This window comes from Euprymna scolopes, chromosome 21, assembly GCF_053919585.1.
Source record: "Euprymna scolopes isolate OS-2025 chromosome 21, ASM5391958v1, whole genome shotgun sequence".
NCBI classification, from domain to species: Eukaryota; Metazoa; Mollusca; class Cephalopoda; order Sepiida; family Sepiolidae; genus Euprymna; species Euprymna scolopes.
The window spans coordinates 125,979,516-126,000,631 of NC_136502.1; the positions used below are offsets into that span (position 1 = coordinate 125,979,516).

Sequence of the window (21,116 nt, forward strand, 5' to 3'; positions counted from 1 at the left end):
ACGTTAGCATGTGTGTGTATGCATGTGAATGTGAGTGTATGTACGTTAACGTGAATATATGTACGTGTGTGTATATGCGCACGTATGTTTGTGTGCGTGTATGTGTATGACAAGAAAAGTGGCTTGAGATGTGAACGCATGTTTTGTGTGAGACTAGATAGGGCTCGCGCAATGTTCATTTGTTTTTAATTGTAGAAAAGAAGTCCAAGAATAAAAGGTATTAGTATTTAAAATGAATACGTTTATACGCTTGTTTTTGATGAGTAAGCGGCAATGTGAACAGTTAATGAGTTGTGTGTGTGCGTATGCTTAACACTGTGTATGTGCATTTTGAGATAGCAATCCGAAGCCCGAAAGAGGGGCGATGGGGAGGCTTAGGCATTTTAGATTAACGTAGATCTGTGCCATGAATATTGGCTCAACTATGTATTGAAAAAAGATAGCTGGTGTTTTAAGCATTCAGGGTGGATCAAAATTTTTATTTTTATAAACAAATTTTATAAATGCAAATACATGCATCTGATTGGTTTAGAATATTTTTCATTTGATTTTTAGTAACTGAGGCGAGTGTATGCATAGACATACGTGCGCAGAAACCATTTTCAGCATTTTTATTTTGGTAACTGAAGTGTAAACTTCGTTAGTTACACAATAATAAAAGCAACAAATAAAATACAACTGACTGGCTATTTGACCTAGTTTATTTGAAACGCCCTACAGAATACGGTGAATCAACAATAGATTAGAAACGTTTAAAATGTGTGTGAAATTCTTTCTTTAAATTTGGTTTTATATGTATACTTCTCCCACCGGGTAATTCTTTTTTTGGGACGCCAGGACGCCAGCTCGCCAACAAAAGTACGCCACGAGCCAAATTTCATTCCGTCACAAAAACAACTTTATACAGAAAATCAACTTATTTTTACACTTTTATCTCGCGAATAAACATGAAATTATATATTAAAAACCGCGTTTATTATTTTTAATATCCAACAACGAAGCTGAAGTTAATGTTTTCGATTTTAAAACAAGACTAATTTTTTTGATAAATCTCTGTTTGGTGTACTCAGGAATTATTTTTTTTAAAGAATAAAATTGAATAAAGTTTATTTTTTCAAGAATGTTTAGACATTTACCTAGCGAATAAGCATAAACATATATAGGAAAAACCGTGTTTATTATTTAAAAAAAAATCTAAATCGCGGTTTTTCCTATACATTTTAATGCTTATTTGCATAGTTCGTTTGCTTTATATGTGTAGGTGGTCACATCACGACGTTGTGTGCTTTACAATCTTGTCACATAGACTTAGTGTTAATTAAAGCAAAAATTAAGTAATTAGTCTGAGAAATTTAGTAAACTTATGTCAAATTTATATAGGAAACTGATCCCTCACCCTAAATATTTATTTTTCTCTCCGCTAGGTTATGTACAGTGTTTACACGTAGTTTCCTAATACTTGTAGGATTGCATCATTTTAAGTGAGACAAGGATTAATGAACGGATGATGTTTTAGTGAATTGTCATCACCAGTGGCGGCTCGTGTCTAAGATTAGTGGGGATGCTGTTTTAAAGAAAATACCTATTGTTTTGATATTGTGTAAAAATAAAACAAGTATAAAAAATATAATTTATACGTATGCACACGTATAAAAATACAATGACTTAAAAGAACTCTAAATAGATGTAAATATTTTAAATATTTTACTTATTACACTCATTTGAAAGTAAACTCCATTTTACTTGTTTTAATTTGTGAGAAAAGATTGATAATTTTCTCCTTAACTTCTGAATGACTGCTGAAGAACTTTTTTATCAATTGAAAGCACTGCAAGTTCATTTAGTCTTTCACAACCCATGTTTTTTCTTCTTTTCAGAGTTGAAAAACAACGTTCTACCTCTGATGTAGTCATGGGAATTGTCAAGATAATTTTTATGAGGTTTGTGATTTCACTAAGAACATCGTTTAAATTGTTTTCCAAAATAAATTTCAGATCAATTACTTTGCAATATTCATGGATATCTGACCTACTATAAAATATTTCTAGCTCAATTTCAAACTTTTCTTTGTCAATCATGGGATATATTCAGTTGTCAAGGATATCTGTTCTGTAGGTAGTTTTTTTTCTTAAAACTAGCAAAGCTTATCTTGTAAAACAATTTAGCAAGTATTAAATGTTTAGTTGAAGAATATCTGTCCGTTATATCAGCAGATATATAGTCACACAGTTCTTTAGCTTCGCCCTTGAGTGTTTGTGAAGGATTTTCACAGTATTTGGTGTTTTTTATCTCTAAAATAGCAGTTTTGAAATTTATTATGTATTCATTGACTTTATATATGCTAATTTCCCGAGAAATAATTTCAACATGAGACATGAAATAGCTCAAACCAAAATATGAAATTTTCATCGTTCAAATATTTCAAAATTCCTGTCGCTTCTGCAACGGTCTCATCTATATATGATGTTGACTGAATTTCAGTGACAGTTTTTTAATGCTTGAACATTTTCATGAACTCTATGTATGATAAAGTTCCACCTTGTGGCGGATGGAGGTAGAACGCTTACATCCAGATGCTTCTTGAAAATGTGGTGATCTAGAAAAGAAAGTCGGAATAGCCAAAATATTAGAGATAAATATTCTAGCATTTCGTGTAATGCTTGCTGCATTCCTTATTATTAAATTAAGTTGATGCGCATAACAGTGAGTGAAATGCGCATTACTATAAACTGCTTTTATTTTCGCCTGAACACCAGCTTTTTTGCCTTTCATGACATTTGCATAATCAAATGTCTGAGCTATCAGTTTTTGGCGATTCCCTTGTACGATTATATCTAATTGTTGTAGAATACGTTTTGATATCCCATCAACGGTTTGGTTTTCTGGAATAAAGAATCCCCAAAAGGGTTCAAGTATTTTTTCATCCAAGACGTACCGTAAAATAATGATAATTTGTGTATGTTCAGACACATCTGTTGTATCGTCAGCCATGACAGCTACAAAGGGAGCTTTGCTAATTTCTGCCCTTATTTCATCACGGTATATTTGTAAAAGACAGTCAAGTATGTCATTCTGAATAGTCTTGGAAACACCTTTGAAGACATTACTGGTTTCTAAGTTATTCTTTCAATCTGGATCTAATTAAGATGCAAAATTTAAAAATCCTTTAAATACACTTGGATTTACCGAATCATCTGTTTCATCATGTCCTCGTAAGGGAGTTTCAAAGTTCCCACAAAAGAAAATACAATCTATTATTTTAGATAAAATTTCACGGTTCTTCTTAACATTCATGTTATGATGATTGATTGAAAGTCTGTAGGCCTCACTAAGTTTTTCTTTCATATTTATGGCCCCCAAAATTGATAGGGAAATTACAGTGTCAACGTGCTTCTCATGCTTTTCAGTTCTATCTTTCATTTTGCTAATAGTCCTGAAACTATCTTTTGCCCACATTACATGACCCCCTAACAACAAACAAGGAAAACAGAACAATGCCTTTTTTAGTTCACAGCCGCAAAGCAAACTTTTCCGTCGGTACCATTAAAGCTACGAATATACACTTTGTTGTTGCTAATGTCTGGCTGAGATATTTGAATATCAGGCGTTGAACGGCTTCTTTTCTTAATTTCAACTTTATCATGGAGAGACAGCTGTGAAAACTCAATCTGTTGAAATTAAATTACTGTCGCAGAAGTTATTTCTTGCAAGGAGGCCATAGTTAAATTCTGTTTATATCAACTGTGTTGGGAAAGGTAAGTACTAGATAGTCTATTAGTAGAATATCAATTAAGGTAGAAGGAATACAATGTTTATGTGATCCGCTTTTTGCGATTCAACTGAACCGGAAGTTCTAACTGAGTTGAATCATACTTTTATAACTTTTAGGTCACAGATTTTTATTAACGAAAAAAGTTTTACTATTTAACAACGGTTTTATTTATAAAAAGCTTATTGTTAATTAAAAATAGGCGTATAAAAAAATAAGCTTGTCATTAAAATTGCTTTTTTTAATACAAATATTTTTAACTTTGCCATTATAAGTCGTCGAAAAAGGGGTAATACGCAAAAACATTTTAATTAAAAAACACTATTTTAAATTGTGTACACTTTACAGAGTAATAAAAAATATACAAATATATTTCTTTTAAACTTTACAGATTAAATAATATTTTACCGCAGGCAAACAAACGAAAAACATTGTTTAAATACATTTTATTTACAATTTTGTAATAATTTATTTTTTCATAAAAACAAAATCTTTGAAATTTACTTGGCTGCAAACGATGGTAAAGTTATGAGTTTACCATTTAAAAATGTTTTTATTGGATAACAGTTTTATTCAAAATTTAAAAATGTGTGTTTATAACAAAACTTTGTAAATAAAATATAGAATAAAAAAAGTTTACATGTTTGTACTATGAGCAAACAAAAACATTTAAAGATACATAATTTGATTTACAAATCTTTTCGCAACTTTTTATATAAAAACTAAAACAAACTTTGCTATTTACTATTTGCTTATTATAAAAACGGGTTTACTTACTCGTTTTGTTATTGCACATTTTAATTTAAAAAACTTTGTTCAAAGTGTAAAACTTCTTACATTGTACTCGTGGAAGGTAAATAAATGCTAAAGCTTATATATATGTATATATATAATGTATATATATATAATGTATATATATATATATATAATGTGTGTGTGTATATATGTGTGTATATATATGTATGTGTGTATATATATGTGCGTGTATATATATATGTGTATATATATGTGTGTGTGTATATATATGTGTATATATATATGCGCGTATATATGTGTATATATATATGTGTGTGTATATATATATGTGTTCATATGTGTGTGTATATATATGTGTGTGTATATATGTGTGTGTATATATATGTGTGTGTGTATATATGTGTGTGTATATATATATATGTGTGTACATATATATGTGTGTGTGTATATATATGTATATATATATTTATATATACATATATATATATAAGGTAAAAACATTTCAATATATTTTAAAAATAAAATTTTCTTCGCTTTTCTACAGAAAAAAAATGTAAATATTTTTTATTCTGTAAAGTTTAACTACTACAAAGTAAATAGATTTTAAACTACTCAAAAACACAAACAAAATAAACCATATAGGTAAAAAACAAAAATAACATTAGTCGCGTTGGTAGCCTGAACACTTTTTATAAAAAAAAAAGTTTGGCATATTGTATATTTTTGTCTGGTTAAATCGCATTTAAGTGTGGGAATTTTTTTTAAGGTGGAGATTTTATTTACAAGAACACGTTAAAAAATAAGCGAAAACGCGCAAACACCGCATTTTACGAGCGTTGGGAACTGCGAAAACTACAGTTCCAAATTGGCTCATATCGGCCGTCTAGATCGAGCATGCGCACAAGCAAACTTTTCTATAGAAAAAAATGTAAATATTTTTTACTTTGTAAAATTAAACTACTACAAAATAAATAGATTTCAAACTACTTAAAAAAACAAAAACAAAATAAGCCATATAGGTAAAAAAAACAAAAAAACAAACATTAGTCGCGTTGGTAGCTTCAAGGCTAAAAGCCCGAACACTTTTAATTAAAAAAAAAGTTTGGCATATTGTATATTTTTGTCTGCTTAAAATCGGATTTAAAAGTGTGGAATTGTTTTTTAAGGTGGAGATTTTATTTACAAGAACACGTGACACTTTTTCATACTAATAAAAAGAAAACATTTGTAAATAAGCCTCTTTAAAAAAAAATAAGCGAAAACGCGCAAGCACCGCATTCATTGCACGAGCGTTTGGAACTGCGAAAACTACAGTTCCAAATTGGCTCATATTTGCTGTCTAGATCGGGCATGCGCACAAGCAAACTTCACTAAGAATGTGTAACTGTGAATTTCGCAGCTCCAAGCAAAGTTTTACTTTTATGCTTATATGAGTATGGGGACAATTATCGACATTAAGCTTCAGGATCACATAGAAAGAAAAAAAATAAACGTATTCGTTTTAACGTGTATCGATAATAATGAGTAGAAATGACTTGAGGGTTTGCTGCGGTTCAACAGCACCAGGCACGAGCCGCCGCTGGTCATCACACAGATGAATCTACTATTTCTGAATAGTAAAAGGGAGATAACTTAATCCAAATTATGTTCAAGGCGTCAGATCTTACTTCGCCCACGTAAAACAAATAGCGTGGAGTTCAATGCACTCCGTCTCAAGCCTGTGTACATTCTAGGCACACTAATTTTTGTCTTTGCACATATGGAAACCGTAAACAGGCCAGAACTATCGAGAATATTCTGGTCTCGACTATAAATACCGTTTCGCGAGAAAAACAACCAGTTAATTAACGACTTTCTTTCCTTGCTGCCAGCTCCATCGAAAAATGTTAAGTTTTCACGATAGATTTTGCACATGCTTGGATTAACGCACGTGAATGATTACCTTACAAGAATATTCGGTCTTATCAAGTAACTATGAACAATTTTCTTACGAATTGTTCTCTTTTATCCTGACAACGGATTTATTTCAAACTGTCTTCACTAAATATTTACTAAATATTTCTAGACATTCTCTAAAAAGCATGGATTTAATTACACATTGGTGAACATTATCCTTACTAACTTCATAATAGTCTGGGTAACCAAAAAATGAGTCTACAATTTACCTCTATATAAAATAAGTACTGTCTTAAATAAAAATCATTTTTCATACATGTGAACAAGGTAGTTCGAGTTGATTGCTATTTGATTTATGTTGTTCTTGAATGTTGCGACTAATTATTATGTTAAGGATTGTCGTTGACACCAATTGATGATAACCTTACGACTGGTGACGTCGACCAACACCATTTACTAAACAAGTAACAGCCCGTTACTAAAATATTTCTCTACAAATTTACCAACGTTACGTATTTTCTCTTTTCTGATGTGCAAGCTTATTCATACTTGGGAATTTCGAGCTTGACTTAAATATTTTAATTTAATAAAAATCAAAAATAATTCCGATGCTTGTAAATTCTCATTGACTGACTGAATGAGACAAGTGTATGTCGGCTGTTTAAATTATTTTTTAAAATAATAATTCTTTTATTAATGTATCGAATGGGCATTAAATAAATTGAATATAATTGTTTGCAACACGTTTTAATTTAAACAATCACGCAGATTTCGGCAATTGAAAGGAGATTTTAGAGCTTTTAAACTGTCAAATTGAAATAATTCGAATTAAAGTTAAAAGTAAAAAGTTGAAGCAGTCAACATAGCAAACTATTTTCTCTTGTGGATCAATGCCCCCTTGCTGATTGATGCGGCCACGCACTGACCAGTCAGGTACCAAGGCGCATTAATCATATATATCTCTTATGGAACTAATTACCCCTGTCAGGAACTAGTCAGCAGCAATAGAGGAGTCCAGGCCACCAAAGAAGACAGACCTTGTAGTAGTCGAAATGGCAACAAGCACAAGCAGGAACTAATTCTCGCGGCTCGAGATTTTCACTCCACTTTCTTCTTGGCGTCCAATTAGACGCCAGCTCCCGGTCATGTGATTGAGTGTATAAAAGGTTTAACCGGCGGTAGACTCTCTCTCTCTCTCTCTCTTTCTTTCCCTCTCTCTCCTTCTCTCTCTCTCATTCTTTCTCCCTGCTCTTGCTGGCAGCAAACATCGCCCGGGTCCTTTGGCCCTGGGCGAGCGTGAGTACAAACAAGCCAATATGGCTATCTTCAAACATGAACTTACTTCCACATGCGGTAAACACATTGGACACGTTTCTCTTTCTTTCTAATTTAACTGGCCTGTCTAATCTACGTCTCAGGACTTTCTAATTATTTGTCCCCGTCCCTACAGGACACACGCTCCTACAACTGACTATAACACGTATACACTAAACTATTTTCTCTTTCAACAGGAGCACATTCAGTTACTCATCCGTTTCTCTCTTATATACACGCTACTAACGAAGAGAACCAATAAAGTTGCTTTTAAATGTTAGAATAAGACTTCTTTTCTTGTCTTTATTCTATATTTTGGGCTGTCATCAAGAGTAGAGAGAAAGAGCGAGAGTCTACCGTCGGTTAAACTTTTTATACACTCGATCACATAAATGTCTGTATTATATTTATGCTATAAAATTGCAATCATAAAATCGAATACATCGCGCTTAATTGATTTCCTCAATTAAAAAGAACTTTTTTCACGAACGAAAAAATATTAACCAAGTCTTAATCAATAGCCAATTCACCAATTTCCTAGTTGATAAACAAATCAAATTAACAATTAGAAACTAAGATCAAACGACTAATAATCAATAAAACAATATTCATCCCATTAACATAGTCTACCGAAATCAATTACATGATAACTTTAAATACGATGAAATGGTTGTTAAAAATATAATCCATAGGTAGATATCATAATAATACGAAAATCAGGTTTATTAATTACTAAAAAAAAAAAAAAACAACTCCAAAAACTGCTAACCTTATAATTAACAACAACGCATCTCAAATCAAAAACTTAATAGAAAAAGCTCAACGTAATGTTTTAGTTTAATTGCCTATTGGGAGAATGTTTCTCCAACAATGTTAGCACTAACAGTTACATTAATAATAGTACCAACACATTGTTTCAATAACTTACACGTCACCTTTCTGATTCTAGTTCGATATATCAATACCTGAAAAACTTGGCTGCCCACAAACACAATTTCGAAAATCATGGTCGCAAATATTAAATTTTGCACAGTAAAATATTTTTGCAAGATAATGCTTCAATTCTCACTTGCCGGAGCTGGAAAATACTGAAAAGAAGGAAGTACAGAAAACACACAAGACAGATAAGAATAATATATGTATTGAATTATTTAATTAAACAATAATAAAGAAACGTTATTGCAAAACTGATTATGTTTGTGGCTTTAGAATTCAAAGTATAAAGTTTTTTTTACATCCAAGAAAGAGATGGCACTCAGAATGTTCTAATTAAGACAATCGCATTCAAATTAAGAGGAAAGGATTTTACTTGTTGACTGGACGACTTCGCATTCAGAAAGAGGAAGATTAAGTGCTTTTTGCTTTCAGCCAAACAAATAGGGTGTCTGATGATCGATTAAGGAGAATCGCCTTGACCAATCAGACAGGCTTTTTTTCAAATCTCTTTTAGAATAGTAGGGGTGGGCAAGAAGAAAATTATTTTATAGGAGAAAGAGAAGTAAAGAGAAGAAAACCACGGCAACCGAAATATAGAAGGCCTGTTAAGTGAAAAATGCCTGCAGGCAATGTCGGTAAGATGTCAAACTGTCACTGTCGATTCTATATGAGGTCATTTTTAAGACGAGCATTAAAACATGTTAAAAAAGAAAAGAAAGGAACCCAATTCGATTAATAATGAAACTAAACTTTATTCAATACAAAAAATATATTATCTATGCAAAATTACGTAATTTTAAAGCAATAGACAATCTAGTACTGATAAAACTGAATTATGAATTTAGGGAACAAACAATTAAAGAAGCATAAAACAAATAATTCTTGGCCTTTGAGACAAGATCGCAGTGTAGCATCTGTTCTGATCCTACAATTCACTTTTTCTGTCCTCGGCCGATGGAGGAGAAATCCTTCATGGCTGAGACAATTTTTATTTTTGTTCTTATCCAGAGTGCCCTTTATTGGGGGAGCTGGATTTTCCTCCCAAGATTATATGCTGAAATATTTTAATGACTATTATTTTTAATACAGAAATTATGTTTAAAGTTTTGGTTTTCTGTTCTATGTCCATTTTTCCCATGTCTTTCATCAGAATGTGTAGCGTATTTTCATCAGTTACATGGTTAGGAATCCTATACTCCGCTATAGTCTTCATTTTCATATCAATACAGAATACATGAATACGGAAATAACTACTAAAAGACAATCATACCATAATGTGAACATTGGTTAAAAACTAAGAAAATATGGTATTTTTTACGACCTGCCCCCAGCGTAGTATAAACACCCCCAACCACCTTATGTTAAGAACAGCTTTCGGAATAAACACCCTCTTACCTCACCATGTTAAGAACGGCTTTCGAGGTTGGGTGTGTGTGTTTATTCCAAAAGCCATTTTTAACAGGGGAAGGTTGGGGTGTTTATGGAAAATGCTTCTGTGGTACCAGTCTTCAAGAATTCTGGTGAAAGAACTAACCCACTAAATTATCGCCCCATTAGCCTCCTCCCACGTTTCGCCAAAATATTTGAGTCCTTAGTTAATCAAGCCCTAGTCCAACGCCTAACAGTTGCTAAACTCCTGACCGACAAATAATATGGATTTAGGCAAGCCTGTTCAACAGCTGATATCTTAACTGTAATCTCTGAACGTATATATCGTTCACTGGACAAATAGGCAGGGTAGAGCGGTAGTCCTCGATATATCTAAGGCTTTTTACAGGATATGGCACGATGGCCTTCTAAGGAAAATACGATCATATGGTATCACTGGAAGAATACATAATGTAATTAAATCCTTCTTAACTTAGAGAAAAATCCAAGTTGTCCTCGACGGTCGTACATCTAAACAATATGATATAAATGCGGGAGTACCTCAGGGGTCTATCCTTGGACCTTTATTATTCCTGATATTCATAAATGATCTCCTGATAAAATTGTTTGTGGGATGGGTATATTTGCTGATGACACCACTCAGACACGAAGGGGAAAAAATGAACACATATCTAAGGAAATGGCAGAACCACTAGAGGATGACCTCCAATCTGTAGTGGAATGAGGACAAAAATGGATGGTCACATTCAATGCTGCCAAGACTAAGCTTGTTTCCTTTAATAACTACAAGAAACCTTCTCTACCACCAATAGCAATGGCCAAGAACACATTACCTGAAAGTACTTCCTTTAAAATCATCGGCCTAACGTTTACAGGGAACATGAACTGGAATAGATACATTAAGAGCATTGCCAAGTCTGCTGCAAAGAAGGTGGACTCTCTCTGCCGTGCTAGAAAATTACTTACGCCTGAAAGTATTCTGTACCTCTATAAGGCCACCATCCGCCCATGTATGGAGTAATGTTGTCACATTTGGGCTGGTGCATCTGCTGCTTGTCTCTCACTCCTGGACAGGGTTCAAAAGAGAGTCGCCAACCTGATAGGTCCTGAACTGTCATCTAGGCTTCCACCTTTGTCCCATCGACGAAATGTTGCATCCCTCTGCCTGTTCTACAACTACTTTAATTGTGAATGCTCTGACGAACTGCAAGCAATTGTACCTCCTCGACGTGACTACCTCCGACAAACCCGACAAGCAACTAAGTTCCACCCCTTTACAGTAGAGATCCCTAGGTGTAAGAAAGCCTTTTACTCACAATAGTTTCTTCCCCAGAACTGCAAGAATTTGAAACTCCCTTCCGGGATTCTGCTTTCCCAACTGTACTGATATGCAGAAATTCAAGTGTAATGTCAACAAACATCTTCTACTCGTCTCCCTTCATAATGGCCCTGCAACTTCTGTCCCCGGTAGTAGCCCTATACTTCAAAATTGCACTGTGTCTTGTTTGCGGTGAAATTTGATTAAAAAAAAATACGCTGGGGCACGTCGTAAAAATTTACGGAAAATATAGTCAACATCTACGATATTAAATCAGGGTGGGGGTGAATTTAGGAGGGGATATTCTTCTTATTATTATTTCACTTACTAGGAGTTGTCTCACAGGCCATCATCAGTGATCGCTCACTGGCAGTAATCTATAGTATTCGCTGGAGATCGAGTGACAACAAGTCGCCCCAGATTTCCAGTATTCTCCACCTCTTGACCACTCGTGCAGATGATTGCGTGTTATTGCAACAACCGTTTGCCATTGATTTTTCGTTGGCATCAGCCATTGGTGTTTCCTAGGGTTGGGATGACAAAATGCCTCTCCAAGGTACCATATTTTAACTGCACGCTTCCAGTAGGGATCTGGTTAGTACTGTCCCACCTCGGACCTTCCATCCTCCCTGACCCTTCACAACTAGTCAGTATTACGTCAGTCCATGCCATCTAGTTTTTTTTGGAGGGGGGCACTTCACGGGAAACGTGAACCCTGCGTAAATGGGTTTTAATTTAATGGCTGCTCCCTGGGGTTTTCTGGCACTTATATCAACGATACTTAAATCTAAGGGAGATAACCAACATACACATAGCAAAAATAAGCATATTTCTCAAGGTGTAATTTGGGACGCTTATTAATTAACGTACACAAAATAAAAAGTAAACCACTTTTTACAATGAGATGATGGCAATTAATCAAAAACAAAAATTAAATAAACTTGTTAATTAACAAAAATTAAAAATAAAAACTTTTTTGAAGAGGATATTGAAGTATTTAAACTGTCAATTTAATTTTTGTAAAACGAAAATAAAAAATTAAAAAATAAAACATTCGTTTTTCTTTATTTTAGGTAATCAGTCAACGCCAGGATGATGAAAACTTTTAATTAAAGCTTCAAAGCCAGCTTGAAAGTCAACACTAAAGTGTATGTGGATGTGCTGAAGAGTGGTGATCCTCTGGTAGAATCAGGTGGTCGCTGACAGACTTTGAGTGTGGCAGCAGGACTCGGCGCCAGCCACAAGTCCAAAAAGGCACAGACTTGGCTTCAGAGGGAGTGTACCCTTCTCTCACTCGACCTCCATCCTCCTCGACCTGAACCCGCTGGTGGACTACTTCATTTGGTCATACGTCGACAACATCACCAACATGACCTCGCACAACACCAAAGCAAACCTGATCGCCGCCATCCGCCGAGTATTCGCCGAGCTCCTGCTGGCGCTTGTAGAAAAAGCATGTTCCTAGTTCCAGATCCGTATCGAAGCAGTGATTGAGGCTAAAGGCGGCTACATTGAATAGATGTCAGCTCTACTACATAATCAAGTTACCTGAATTAATTTTTTCAATAAAAGCTTTAAAATCAAGCTGTAGTGTTGTTTTCTTTACGGCGACACCATTATCGTCCCACTATATATTAATATATATAGTACACATTTTGTTTTAATAAAGTCCTCTCTTTGTTACTCCATCATTTATCTGTTCTATATTAATAAAATGACGACAAATATCCTCTCGTAACCGATATTATAACTATGAAACCGCAGACGCCACATAAAAATTCAATATGATCCCACTACTAACCATTAACTGGTGTTGGTTTTGTGATTATTACAAGTCGATATCATTAGTTCCTTCCCTTAGCACCGTCCGGGTTCCGTTCTTCTACAAATATATTTGACAATTAGTCTTTCTATTTTCTCTTCTTAAAATAATGATCACTCCCTCCACAAAGCCTGACAAATTTGATTAGTTGTCAGCTTGCATTGCTCGGAATACGCAAATATCTATTTATGGTTCTTTTCTGAACACTATACAAGATTGCGTTGCTGCACACAAAAAAGCAAACTCGCCTGTTTTTTCCTATTGTCTAACGAGACATACATTTTCACCACGTTCATCTAAGACGATCGAATCCTATCCGCACAGATGTGGCCACTTGACTTATTGTTTGCTACGCTTTATATAGATACATAGCCATCATTTACAAACGTCCACACCGAATCTGACACGAATGTTGATCAAACATTCCCTTCCACTGACTTCTACCTACGGATGCACAGACATACATGAATGTACTGCTTTTTCTATTTCATTTCGCTTAGAGTCGTTGCACCATATGCAGGTCATATCGGACAGTACAAGCCTGCTTTAGTAACTGGCTAGGATAACGATTCGCTCCGAGCACATTGATAACAAGTAGAACATTTGAGTATTTTCATATGCTTCTATACGTAGCCTTCCTTTACATGCGTCAACTGCAAGTCGAACATGAATACTGATCAAACATTCTCTTTTGCTGATTCTGCATACGGATGCACAGACATACATGAATATGCAGCTTTTTCTATTTCACTTCTCTTACGGTCATTACACCATGAACAGGCCATTTTGTGCTGCTTCTTGGCTACTGTACAAGCCTGCTTTGGTAACTGGTTAATTTATTATTATTCGTTATTTTCATGGCAAGTGCTCGTCTGAGCTCCAATTTATGGTCCCCCTGAGCAAAACATTCACGAGGAACACTCGTCTGGCTAAAAACACTATCAATAATTTTCCCCACTTTTTATCTGTGCCTAAACGTAAATGTAGATTCCATGAACAAAGCTTCTTTCTTAGAACTGCACACCTGTGGAACTCTCTTCCGTTTACCTGCTCTCCAGTTGACTACAATTTGATTGTCTTCAAGTCCAACATAAGCAAGTTCTTGATGAGCCGTTCCCCTTTAAGTAATTCAATTTACCAAATTTACACTTCTAACCATTGTCCTTTTGATGACTTTACATTCTTGAACCAATATCCTCGAGTGGCCTCTGGGCCTTGATAAGTGGTGATTCCCTTGTAAAAAAACTTAATAAAATATTAATTTGCAGCACAGAGGCACAGAATAATTAACCAACACCTCTTTTTAGAACAAAACAACGAAAAGGGTTATTTCAAAAGAAGGACTGTGTCCGAGGTGAAAGAAAAGAAAATGAAAAGAAAGTTCTATTATGTTCTCCTGTCAGGAGGAAAAAAAACTTTAAGTGTCCCCCAGGTTGTCCAGTGGAGGTTTTCAGTGAAGCAGTCGCAGCCTGGGGGGATCAGTGGACAGAGAAGAGATGTTTGTCTTCTCTGGTTGTCCTAGTTTCTCTGCTTGCTGCTGGCTAGCGCCTGATAGGAGTAATAAGTTCCTTAAGAGACATATAGGATTAATGCGCCCTAGTAGCTGACTGGTCAGCGCGTGGACACTCGGTCAGAAAGGGGACATCAATTCATAAGAGAAAATAGTTTGTTATGGTGACTGCTATAAACATATAAACAAATAAAAATAATACAAAGAAAAAGAGTAAGATATAGACATAACAGCGACACCAGACACAAGCGATACAAAAAGTTTCTTTAAGACCATCACGTGGAATGAAGAATGTGACTACCGGAAATATAAGTGAAAAAAATGTTGAATATGTTCTCACCTAAAATCATAACCAATAAAATATATGTATAAAGATTTGGATTCTTACCTCATTGGCACTTTTAGGAGCTAAAGAAAAAACTGCTACTTACTATATTGGACTGATTGAACGATGAATGGCCGACGAAACGCGGGGTCTAATCTTAAATGGGATTGGCATCCCTTTTCTGCTATCACTCCGTCCGGTGCATTGACTGAATCACGACCTGAAAATATGGGCACTAATCTTATTTTACTTTCTAAGCTATATACAACACAAATGAATGATGATTTATTTTATTTAAATATATTTATACCATTATTATAATTAATTATTACTAGAACGATATTTTCCCTATTTTTCATATTACCTTAAGAGCCTATTTTATGGTGACGGATTTAGCTAGGGTTTATTAGGATTTGATATTCGACTGAGATTTGCAAAGGGCCAGAATACTAAAATTCATCTGTCATATGGAAAGATGAATTTGGCGGCAGCCACAATAAGTGCATTAGCACCAGCACTATGAATATACGCACAGCTTTCAGCGATTTTCTAACGTCTTTGAAATTCTTTTTTGGTTTTTATGATCTCCACGGCAATTTCACACTCAACGTATGCGAAAAAGTTGTATTTTTTCATTTCTTTTTATTTGCAAGCATCATTTCGTGACTTAACGACGACTGTATAACTAACTTAACATAACTAACTCAGTCTGGAAGGATTTTTCATCTATTAAATTATAGCAAAACCAATGGTTTTACGATTAACTTTAATATTCCTACGCTTACATGTTTTATTATCACATTCATGTACGGATGTGGGGTGTTATCTACGATTTTCTTTCTTTTTTATTTTGGTTGTTGCACATTTTTTTACAGCTCACCTGCCATTTTCACGTTTTTTTTTTTTTTTTTTTTTTTTAGATATTTTTCGTTCCTTGCACGAACTAACAACCTAGCTGTATGAGTTTCCATTCCAGATAATTACCAATCACTTCATCAAACTAAAACGAATTTATCTCAGTGTATAAGGATTTCTCCTTCATTGTAAAAACACCAGAATTAATGGTTTCAGGCTCGAATGAAATATGTATTCGTAATTATTCCTTACTCATTGATTTCCTTTATTGGGAGGCATGCACATTTACAAACTTTTTAGAAATTTAATTAGCGTTCATTTTTACACGTCTGTTCATTATTTCACGTGTGCTTAAAATATTTCTTCATAAACATTTTTTTTCCATTACAAAGGGATGGACGCACATTCATTTTACCCGTTAATCAACCTGTTTCTTAAACATTGCTTTATAATGGTGGGGATCTCGATTAGTACTTCATAAAACAGAACAAAACAATATTAACTCAGTTTATCATAATGCGTTAATGTTTTTGAGGGGGTGGACATCTTACAACAAACTTATTCTGGCTTTGTGCCATCTTTCCACCCGGCAACGCCAGTACACGAGTCCTGCTAGTGATATCATAAAAGTACTTCTCAATCTTTTCCAACTGTTTTATTGGATTACTAGCGATTGGTGCCTGACCTTGTCCGGTTGTTAAGTATATTTTAATTCATGCAGATGTCGTATTTATTATAACAAAGCCAATTCGCTTTTGAATATTATTTATAGTACTGCTTTTAAAAGTTAAAAAAAATGACTAGGATATCATCAGTTAGAATTGAAACGAAAACTTTTAGCACCCCAGTCGTGTTCGCTACTGTTTGAACCAATCTGACAATAGATAAGAAAGTTTTAAAATTTGTAACTATGATTAGTTGTCCGCATGCGCAAACTAATAGAAATATTGGAAAGTTTAAATAAATATTTTCCATTTCAACGCGTTATTCATTCATCCAAACAAAGACGTTATAAACCATCCTTGGTGAATGATTATAATTTCTGGTTAATCTCAGTGTTATGGTCCCAATAGTTTAAGAGATTATTGGTTAAATATTTAAACACACAGGCATATACATCTACTGTTTTATTTATATAGATGTTACTCCCTTGTAATGTCATCCAGTATGCACAAAAACAAAACAAAATGAGTGAAAATGTTCGTCTAGATCATTGGTCGCCAACTAATGGTTTTTACACAGAACCCTGGTATTCTGTGTAAAACCTTTTGAAATTTTTCGTAGAAAAATTGAGATATTATTTCTATTGTTATGCAACGTCAGATTTTAAACTGAAGAAAATCAAGGAGTTTTATTGATGGTATGATTTTTGAAGCTAAAACTAATTTAATGTTGATTTTAACACGAGCAGACAAGTATAGAGATGTGACATCATCCAGCCATTGTACAAACAAACACGACTTGTAAAGTGATGTTCAATACCGTACTTTGGGGTAATTGCGCCAAATCCGAGGGGAGGGGTAATTGCGCCAAACTAAAAAAAAAGTGCTCTTTATATGTGTGGTTGCCAAAAAAGCACTTTTGGCTGGTTGGTGCATACATACATACATACATAGGCCCTTAACGTCGAGGACGACGATTGGCAAGGCGCTTCAGTCTTCTACAGTTCAGGAAGTCTGTGTATTGCTGGCAGGATCTTTTGGCACCAGATCTTATAGCAGCTTGCCACTTTACTCGGTTGCCGGCAGAGGTTTCCCAAGTGTTGTGAGGGATGCCGAAGACCTGGAGGTCACGTTTCAGGACATCCTTGTAGCGGAGGCGTGGCCTGCCAGCACAGCGAGGGGCATCAGCTATCTCTCCAAAGAGAAGTGCTTTTGGTAGCCGGCTGTCGTCATAGTAGTTGCCTGAAACGTCAAGCGCCGGGGCAGGGAAGTAGTGGATGAGTGCATGCCCAGAACAGAACATCCACCTCTGGACCCAACATTGCGGACCCCAGCGGAGCACAGGAGTGCGACAGCTGGAGCAGTGGTAGGTTGCCCCGCAGTACCCGCTAACTGGGTGTTGATCCCTGACCGTTGATCGTTCTTGATTCATCCGCTCAGTGATCCGCCATGGGAGACCGGTGGTTGAAAAATATATCAGCTGCGCTCATACCATGACTGCCAACTCCTGCTGCCGAGATGACATTTTGCTATTTGACCACATAGCTGGGGTCTGGATTGGTGTAAGCCAGGGCGTGTCCTCACGCCGGAGGGCCATGCACTCAACACCTCTGGGGCTCCAGACTACTCCGAGATCCCACATACACTTAGCCTGGGGCCGCAAGGTACCCAGTTAAACCGTGATGTACCACGAGGAGGAGGTTGGTGCAATTACCCCAAAGTACGATACTTATTATTGCTTTTTATCACCATAACTGTTGGTAATGACTAGATGTTTGCTAGTATAATCTATAAACATATCGTAGAAACGGCGAAAGAGATCTGTTCTAACAAGTGGCGCTATATAAATAATGATGCAACTATTTTATGACATCATCCACTATTATACTCAGTTAATATGAATGACGTCATTACTTTGTGACATTGTGTTTTGTAATGTTATTCAGTGTACACTGAGGCAAACTAACAAACATGCAGAAATAAAACAAGACCTTGTATATGTCAGTAGATTGATATACAGGGTGCGTCATAAGTAACGCCCTATTCTTAAGTGGGACAAAATTAAACCCCTTTTTGCAGTGGCGGTTCGTGCCTGGAGCTGTGGAACTGCAGCACCCCTGTTGTGAGTTTAGAGCGCTAATGCGCATGCGCACCAGATGTTTACAAATAGAACGAAATTGGCGCCTTTTCCCAGCTTAGTCGTTCGTTACCGACCATGTTGTTGTACCTGCTGAATTTTATGTTGAATAAAACCTTTCTAATATCTTAAAAGGTCTTTATTTTTCATTACAATTTATTCAACATAAAATTAAAAATTAACAGCAACAATGGATGCTATACTGAGACCTGGTAAATTCGAAGGATCGTCAGATACAACCGCTTACGAATGGGATCATTGGTATCGTACCCTCATCAACTGCATCGACTCTCTCACAGTCGCTCATCCTCAAAATCCTCCGAATAAGTTAAGTATTCTGATTAATTTCATCTCACCTATTCTCTTATATCTCACTGTTCAACATTCGTCTATTCTCTTATATCTCACTGTTCAACATTCGAGACGGCTATTAGCATCCTTCAAGCAACCTATGTAAAACCGGTAAATTTTGTGTTTGCTCGTCACCTTCTCGCCACTAGGAAACAAAATCAAGGTGAATCTATTGATCAGTTTCTCCTAAAACTAAAGAATCTTTCTAAGGATTGTACATTTGAAGATGTAACTGCCTCTCAACATGCGGAGCTAGCGATACGTGACGCATTTATCACAGGTCTCACTTCCTTAACTATTAGGCAGAGATTACTTGAAAGTTTTGAAATTAACCTAGATCATGCCATAGCAACTGCACGAAGTCTAGAAATGGCCCAACATAATGCAGCAGCTTATGACACATCAATTGTAGCAAAGGCATCTATTCATGCAGATGAATCTGAAAATAACTCTAGTTTGGAACTAACTAATGAATGTGCTGCTATTTCCAAAAATAATCAGGCGACTCACTTCGCCAGATGCCAATTCTGTGGACGAGAAAATCATTCTCGAAATATTTGCCCAGCTCGGAATGCTGACTGCCTTAAAGGTGGAAAGAGGGGCCACTTCTCTAAAGTCTGCCGATCTAAAATAAAACAGACAACTTATAATACCAGGACTAGTTCTGCATATATTGCCCTCATTGCGTCATCCCAATGCACTCCATGCACACAATATTCTGTAGTAAATGCAACAATTAATAGTACCTGTTTGAAAGCTATGGTAGACAGTGGAAGCACTCATAACTTTATACGAATGAACATCGTGAGATCACTCGGCCTTAGTATATTACCTTCTAATGATACGGTAAGCATGGCTTCCTCGAATCTCACGAGCAAAACCTTAGGACACTGTGTTGCGTCCATCGCTGTTAATGGACAAATTTACACTAATATGCGTCTATCTATCCTTCCCAACTTGTGTGCTCCAATTATACTAGGACAAGAGTTCATGCAATTGCATAACCGGGTGGAATTCTTTTATAACGGAAAGATACCATCTTTACAGATTTATAACGTCACTCAGATGAAAATCGAGCCACCGTCTCTTTTTGCTAATTTAGCAAAGAATTGTAAACCCATCGCAACAAAAAGCAGAAACTACTCAGCATCGGACTGCGAATTTATCCGGAATGAGATACAAAAATTATTAAAAGAAGGTATCATAATCAAATCGAATTCCCCATGGAGAGCCCAAGTACTAGTAACTAGAAATGAAAGACATAAGCGTCGCATGGTCGTTGACTATTCTGCAACTATAAATCGGTTTACACTTTTGGATGCTTTTCCGCTTCCCAAAATTTCGGATATCATACGCCAACTATCACAGTACAAAATTTTCAATAAGTTGGATCTGAAGACGAGAGAATTTACACAGCATTTGAAGCTGACGGAGGACTATACGAGTTTTCTAGGTTACCTTTTGGGCTAACGAACTCAGTAGCTGTGTTTCAACGTATTATGCATAATCTGATTCAAGAACATGAACTCCAAGGTACATTTGCCTACATTGATGACATTGTCATCGGAGGAAAAACTAATAAAGAATTAAACGAAAATATGGAAGCTTTTAGAAAGGTTATCAACCGTCTTAACTTGCAACTAAACCCTGCAAAATGTGAATATGGTATAACCAAACTAAAGTTTCTAGGGCACTTATTGGAAAATGGAACAATCAGTCCTGATCCAGACAGACTTACACCACTAAAAGAATTACCGATTCCGAACTGCAGTAAGTCACTCAGGCGGGCTCTAGGTCTGTTCTTATACTATTCACCATGGATAGAGAATTTCTCAGATCGGATTTCACCTTTATTAAACATTACGTCCTTTCCTATCACTGAGAAACTAAAAAATCAATTTCAAGCCATGAAAGATGAAATTTGCAAGGCTTCGGTTGCAGTCATTGAGGATGAAGTTCCTTTTACGATAGAAACTGATGCATCTGCGACAGCATTAGCAGCCTGCCTTTCCCAGAATGGACGTCCAGTAGCATATTTTTCCAGAACCCTAACGCAGTCAGAGCGTCGACATTCAG

At 35.6% G+C, this 21,116-nt stretch overlaps 1 long non-coding RNA gene across 1 annotated transcript in view; it reads right to left on the reverse strand.

Moving 5' to 3' along the window:
• LOC145242730 (uncharacterized) overlaps positions 1-15,255 on the reverse strand; it is a 42,686-nt gene extending 27,431 nt beyond the window's left edge. The window contains exon 1 of the long non-coding RNA XR_013862817.1: positions 15,142-15,255. This is a non-coding gene — a long non-coding RNA (uncharacterized LOC145242730). The remainder of the gene's footprint in view (positions 1-15,141) is intronic.
• Between the last annotated feature and the right edge of the window lie 5,861 nt (positions 15,256-21,116).